At 50.6% G+C, this 7,253-nt stretch overlaps 2 protein-coding genes across 3 annotated transcripts in view; one reads left to right on the top strand and one right to left on the bottom strand.

The window, feature by feature from the left end:
• LOC135221015 (gastrula zinc finger protein XlCGF57.1-like) overlaps positions 1-5,217 on the bottom strand; it is a gene marked incomplete at its 5' end in the record, with an annotated part of 30,839 nt that extends 25,622 nt beyond the window's left edge. Inside the window, 1 exon segment of the mRNA XM_064258736.1 lies at positions 5,103-5,217.
• Positions 1-7,253, top strand: part of LOC135221016 (uncharacterized) — a 405,496-nt gene that overhangs the window by 312,751 nt on the left and 85,492 nt on the right. The window lies entirely within an intron of this gene.

Below are 7,253 nucleotides of genomic sequence, written 5' to 3' on the forward strand. Positions count from 1 at the left end.
CGCAAGATGCAGTCACTCCAGGGATCCAGAGGAACTTTGCCGAGGTTATTGCGCTGATTCGTCAGCACAACGACCTCGGGGAAGGATCGCCGCTCCACCATCCGAGCCACATCCCGGCTCGAGTCGTTTTGGGGTCCAAGAAGGAACCCAAACCGACGGTGGGTCTGCCGCGATCGCAGCTTGCCGACTCTGTTGGACCAGGTAAAGTCTCTCGTCTTCGGACAGGACGGCTTGCTGAGGTCTGTCTGACCGAAAAGGCTACTTCCTCCTCCTCTACTGCGACAGCGGCGATTTTACGTGCGTCGGAGGACAGTATCGGCTCTCTCCTGTCAGGTATCGATCAGCCCCACCCAGACGACGTTCACAGTGGCGGCAGACCCTTACCATACAGTGCGAGTTCGTAACCCTCCTCGGGGAAAACGTTTCTCCTGACGATACGTTTTCCCAGACCTCTTGGAAGGCCATCGCCGCAAGGTGATGGCTGCTCGACTCTCTTCTCCAACTGCTAGTTCCGCTGGGAAGGCGAGCGAGTATCCAATTCCTCCCCCATTCCCTCTCTCTCTGGGTGGGCTGATCGATACCTGACAGGAGAGAGCCGATACTGTCCTCCGACGCACGTAAAATCGCCGCTGTCGCAGTAGAGGAGGAGGAAGTAGCTTTTTCGGTCTGACAGACCTCAGCGAGCCGTCCTGTCCGAAGACGAGAGACTTTACCTGGTCCAACAGAGTCGGCAAGCTGCGATCGCGGCAGACCCACCGTCGGTTTTTGGGTTGGGCCTTCATGGACCCCCCCAAAACGACTCAAGCCGGGATGTGGCTCGGATGGTGGGAGCGGAGCGATCCTTCCCCGAGGTCGTTGTGCTGACGAATCAGCACAATAACCTCGGCAAAGTTCCTCTGGATACCTGGAGTGGACTGCATCTTGCGGAGTAGGACCGTCAAGCCCCTCAAACAAGAGCAACTCCCGAGATCCTCCCCCTTCAGGAGGGGGAATAGCGACAGACCCCTCTGGGTCTCCTCCTGTCACTTGCACGTACGACCTGGTCGATCCTAAGACCGTGCCTGGTACGTACGGCATCGTGACGGGCTCGTGCGGGGCACGCCCCTCACGATCACTTCTTGGTGCCTTGCCCTTCCCGGTGTAACCCGAGGAAGTTGAAGGCACAGGAGAGGAAGACCTGACGCTCCCCCCTCGCTCACTGGCAGAACCAGCAGGCTTGGAGGGCTGCAGGCAATCACCAACCTGCGGTGGGGATCGAGCTGCAGGCCTGGTCGCGCCGTTCCCCTGGGGAGAACTGCTAGACCGAGAACAGCGGCCCCGATCTCGTGCGTCAGAGGAACTGCTGCTGGTTGCCCTACCCGTCCGGTCCCTGTGGGAGCGGCGGTCAGGCGACCTGCAGAGACCACTGTCGCGGTGAGACTGGTGCTTGTCCTCACGGCGCGTCGAACCACTGGCGCCAGCGATCGGGGGGACCCCTTCCCAGCCTCAGCCCGTGGTTGGTCTGGGACTGTCATGTCAACCCGGGTGACCGGCTGGTCGCTACAAGAGCGAGAGCTGGCCTGGCGAGAGTCGCCTGAGCGGCTCTAACCAGCCTTCCACTCCGTGCTGTGAACCTGGCGCCGAGCGAGCTCTGGCGTCTGGTTTCTTGGCTGTACGCCCACCGGCAAGTGACCGTACACTTGGTACCTCTCGCGACACGAGCGGCCGAGACGGAACCTGGTGTAGCGGTCAGAGCCCCTAGCACCAGGTGAGGAAGTACCGGTGTTAGCCGGTACCCCTCTGGTCCCCGTAGTCTTCTTCCTTGCAGAAGGAGAGACGGGCCCCGCTCCCGAAGGAGCAGGAGGACCAGCGGAAGGACCCCCCCTCCCACCAGAGTGGGACGGGCCCTGAGAAGTTCCCGAAGAAGCCTTCTTAGGAGGGGAGGAGGCAGCCTTCTTCTTCCGCAGCTGGGTAGTCTTGAAGTCGAAGGAAGAGGCGGCTGCAGACGACGAAGAAGACGATGAAGACGACGACGACACCTTCCTCTTCTCTTCGTCAGCTTCTCAGGACAGACGTAAGGTCGGCCATCCAGGGCGAAGCTGGGCTGCTGTTTGCCGAAGCAACAGGGCCCGGACGCACCTGTCTGGACAGACCAACGTCTGGGGCAGCAACACCGCGAACAGGGATGACGTCAGCAGGCATGGACACATCGGAAACAGCAGGAGCAGCAGGAGCAGCAGGAACAGCCAGCACAGCGTCGGCAGGTACGGCAGGCGGCACGGTTAACAACAGGAGGCGGAGCAGCAGCCAGCGACATCCTGGGTACCGGCGGCAAGTCCAGGGGCGAGCTCGGTGGGGCAGCGGAAGTCTGGTCGCAGCAGCACAGCAAACCCGGGCGGCGGCGGCGGCACGCCCCCCCCTTGGTACGGCGATCGGCCCCTGCACAGCGGCTGTAGGTGAGACAGACACCACGTGGAGTGAGTAAACCAGGTGAGGAGGGGCGGCGTACCCTGGAGTCGACAAGGGACCGCACCAGACCCCGCCAAAAGGTGAAGCAGCCCCTGGACACTCGGCACGCCCTGCAGTCCCAAAAGACGCCCACACCTGACCAAGGTCATCCCTCACGGCAGAAGCACCGTGGAAGCAAAAGTCAGGTAAGTGGGAGGGGTTCCCCTCGTGCGGGGGGGGGGGGGGGGGGGGGGGGGGGGGGGGTGGGGGGGGGGGGGGGGGGGGGGGGGGGGGGGGGAACCCCACCCCGAACAAACGGAAGACCCCGAATACAAATGGACGTCAGGTATCGAGCGCCCTCCTCTACGCTCGACGGGTCGGGCGAAGAAGAAGGGCCTCGAAACCCCCCCCCCCCCCCCCCCCCCCCACCCCCCCCCCCCCCCCCCCCCCCCCGAAGGAGAAGGTGTCATATGTGGGAGCTGACGCGGGGGGGCAGGAAAGAAGACGAAGAATCGGTTACCAAGGGAGTCGCGGGAGAGCTTTCCAACTGACCAATACACGGCTCGGACCGAGAGCCTTCACACCCTCGGCACCGAGCGCAAGGGCATAAGGATCAATTTCCGGGTATGAGCGGAAACCTTGATCCACAATAATAATAATTACATGAAATGAAAAAGAATACTGCCTTACCAATTTTACTTTGCACTTTCACACGAAAATAAAGGCTCGGGCCGAGAGCATTCACGCCCTCGGCACCGAGCGCAAGGGCATAAGGATCAATTCCCGGGTATGAGCGGAAACCGTTGATTCCATAAGGATAATAATACATGAAAATGAAAAAGAATACTGGATTTACAATTTCACTTTCACTTTCACACAAAAATAAAAGGCTCGGGCAGAGAGCATTCGTGCCCTCGGCACCGAGCGCAAAGGGTAAGAAAATAAATGAAAAATGAAAAAGAGCACTGCACTTACAATTTTCACTTTCACACTTACACCCAAAAAATATACAGGGCTCGGTGCAAGAGCACTCTCGCCCTCGAAAACCGAGCACAAAGGACATGGGGATCGATCTCGGGAAAACTTCTAAATTTCCCACATTTACGCCCCTCCACCCCAGGGCACAGTCGCCGGGTAATGGAAAGGCACGGAGATTCCTTCGATCCTTGGTCCGTTATTCACTTGAAATTAATAATCAGTGTATATGAAAAAATGAAAAAGAGTACTTACAGTTCACTTTTATACACACACAAATAGTAAGAGAAAACACAAATATCCTGAAAGCACACGACGATAAAGCGGGCAGAGAGCGATGAAGAGCACGTCTACACACCAGCAGGCTGAAAGCAGAAGTGGTTCTTCGCCTCCCAGTCACGCGGCGCGCGCACTGTCGGACAAGCAGTTTGCTACCGACCTCCCTTGTTCGAAAGCTTACGACCATCCAGCTGCCGCTAGTTACCTGCCTATTGTTAAAAGGACCCCGAAAGGTTTGTATTCCCGGTAGTGTCGGAAACAAAATTAAATATTTGAAAATTAGTAAATCATTTTTATATCATTAAAATGTATTTAGTCATGACAATAACATCAAAATACATTAATAAGTGATTATTTATTGTTGGAAAAACACAGGAATAGGCGAATTCCCTGCAAATAATGGGTAGATAAGGTCCAGAGAGAAATCCAAGAATCCGGAGAACACGAATACTGTACAGGGAGCCCACTGTACACTCATTACAAGTTAAATCAATAGTGCAAACTTGACCCCTAAATCTAACACAAACAGAATGGGAATCATACTTTGCTGAGGTTAACCGTGTATTACAGCCTTTGCTGCAAAAATGGACACTTGACTTAAAAGGCTCGTACACCGCTAAAGAAAATCTCAAAATAACAGACTAAAAAACCTTAACTGGTCATGGTACTGTTAATTACGCCTGACTAGTTAAACAATGTCAAATGGATATGACAAAAGAATCAGAGTACTACTTCACCGAAGGTACTGGAAACTCTCGGCGAATGACAAAATCCAAATTCAAAGAAAGCTACAGCTTACAACCTTTGTCGGAAGCCACTAGCAATAAAATTGAGCTTCTCTACCGAGCTGTTTACCTATTCCCCAGTAGTGGGCAGAGTTCTGACCTACATCGAAACAAAAGAATCGCTACCGTGATTTTCAAATTGTAGCTACCGGTACTTAAAAATTCTTAGCTTGGTAAACTACTTAAACAAAAAGCATAGTGAGTATGAACCGATACATGAGCAGGGCTCCCACAACTACCATCAGTAGTTGACTACAGTAACTTGTCTAAAAGTTAGACAGCCATTCCCAGCTCGCACTGCAAGTAATTTACTAATGTAAAGACCAAAGGTTTGTATTTGTGTAGGAACAACATGAAGTACGCTGCCAATTACTCATTATTCCGACTTACGCCGGATTTCAACCTACAACAAACTGTAGAAACAGATCTCTGTCATAACTTGGGGACTGCCTGTACTCCCATATAACAAATGAAGGTTTGTAACCTTGTGGGAACAAACTGATGCTTTTTCAATGCTAATGCCTATACAGCTAAGCCTAAACAGTTAGAAAGTTCCTAACCTCCAGAGTTAACTTTAAACCATAAATGAACGACAGTACTCCATAAAACATACAAATAATCTTTTAAATACGTTACAGAAAAATAAAATGGATAGTGGTCTTAACAACACAAGAAAATACACTGCCTTTTTGACATGTAATTAAGTTTCCAAGGACTTCTGACCAAGTCTGCACTGTGAGTCACAACTTATCTGCAAGAGAACTGGTCGTTATAAACATACAGAAATGTTATTGTTATAATACAATTAAGTTTGTTCATACTTACCTGGCAGATATATATATAGCTGTATTTTCTGACGTCCGACAGAATTTCAAACTCGCGGCACACGTAGTGGGCGGTCACGGTGGTAGTACCCATTCCCGCCGCTGGGAGGCGGATATCAGGAACCATTCCCATTTTCTATTCATATTTTATTTCATGACCCTTGTCTCCTGAGGGAGGAGGGTGGCACTCTAATTATATATATCTGCCAGGTAAATATGAACAAACTTAATTGTATTATAACAATAACATTTTGTTCATGAAACTTACCTGTCAGATATATATATAGCTGAATCACCTTCGGATAGTGGGAAGAGACAGAATATTTTTTTTTTTTTTTTTTTTTTTTTTTTTTGGATTTTTTTTTTTTTTTTTTTGTTTTTTTTTTTTTTTTTTTTTTTTTTTAGGAAACTTAAATTAAGTAAATGATGTACTTCTTGGTTCCTTACCTGTTAGCAAAGTAGACTCTGTGATTACTCTCACTTAAGCCTGCTTCTGCTTTTATCAGAGTTGCCAGCCAGGTGTAGACCTGTAATGCTGGTGCACTCTGGATGCTCTGTCAACGGGGACGTGACCTCAACGTGACAAGACCATCGAGCCAAAACATATGGAAGTAACACAGCAACCGACCACCGACAACACCACCTGACAAAGTTAACCAAAAAACCCCTGATAGTTTTAAACCAAAGAATTTGGGGAGAATTTCAGAAGATCTCACCATCAACCAAAAAACACAACAATAAAACTAACCTAAACTAAGCTAAGGGATAGGGACGAGAGCTACCTTCAGCCCCCAAAACTGTGTCTGCCGAAATGTATGGCCCCAAAGAAACTACAGTCCTCGTAAATCGTTCTCACATCCCGGAGGTAATGTGAGGCGAATACGGAATTGCTCCTCCAAAAGGTGATATCAAGAATATCTTTGATAGACATATTCCTTTGGAAGGCAAGAGAAGTAGCTAACGGCTCTGACTTCGTGAGCTTTCACTTTAAAGAGGCTCAAATCAGTCTTCTGGCAAGATGAATGAGCCTCTTTAATGACGTCCCTCAAAAAGAAAGCCACAGCATTCTTCGACACGGCAAATCTGGTCTTTCACCGAGCACCAGAGATTACCTGAGGGACCCCTCTTATCTTTTAGTTCTATGAACATAGAAAACGTGAGAGCCCTGACAGGGCACAGGGCTCTCTCTGGTTCTTGACCCACGAGACCCGACATAACCTTTGATCTCAAAGCTCTTGGGCCAAGGATTAGACGGGTTCTCATTTTTAGCCAAGAAAGTTGGGCTCAACGAGCAGACAGCGTTGTCCCCTTGAAGCCCACTAGGCTACTGAACGCTTGGATTTCACTAACTCTCTTCGCCGTCGCCAGAGAAGTTAGGAAAAGCGCTTTCTTCGTCAAGTTCCGTAGAGAACTTCGTGGAGAGGCTCAAAGGGACTTAACATTAGATGTTTAAGAACCACGTCGAGGTTCCATGAGGGTGGTCTTGCCTGTGGAATCTTGGAGGTTTCGAACGACCTTAAGAGATCGTGGAGATCCTTGTTGTCAGAGAGGTCCAGTCCTCTGTGGTCGAAAAACGGCCGACCAACATACTCCTATAACCCTTAATTGTAGGGACTGCCAATTTCTGCACATTTCTTAAGTAAAGCAAGAAATCTGCTATCTGGTTCACAGAGGTCGTGGAAGAGGAAATTTCTTCCTTTTTGCACCATGCCCTGAAGGAGGCCCACTTTGATTGGTAGACAGCTCTTGAAGAGGCTCTTCTAGCATTAGCGATTGCTCTCGCAGCTGCTTTCGAAAAGCCTCTCGCTCTGGCCAACTTTTCGATAGTCTGAACGCAGTCAGAGCCAGAGCGGAGAGGTTTTTGGTGATACTTTTGAAGTGAGGCTGTTTTGAGTAGATCTCTCCTCCAGGGCAACGTTCTTGGGAAGTCCACCAGGAAAGTCATGACCTCTGTGAACCATTC

This window comes from Macrobrachium nipponense, chromosome 2, assembly GCF_015104395.2.
Source record: "Macrobrachium nipponense isolate FS-2020 chromosome 2, ASM1510439v2, whole genome shotgun sequence".
Lineage (NCBI taxonomy): Eukaryota > Metazoa > Arthropoda > Malacostraca > Decapoda > Palaemonidae > Macrobrachium > Macrobrachium nipponense.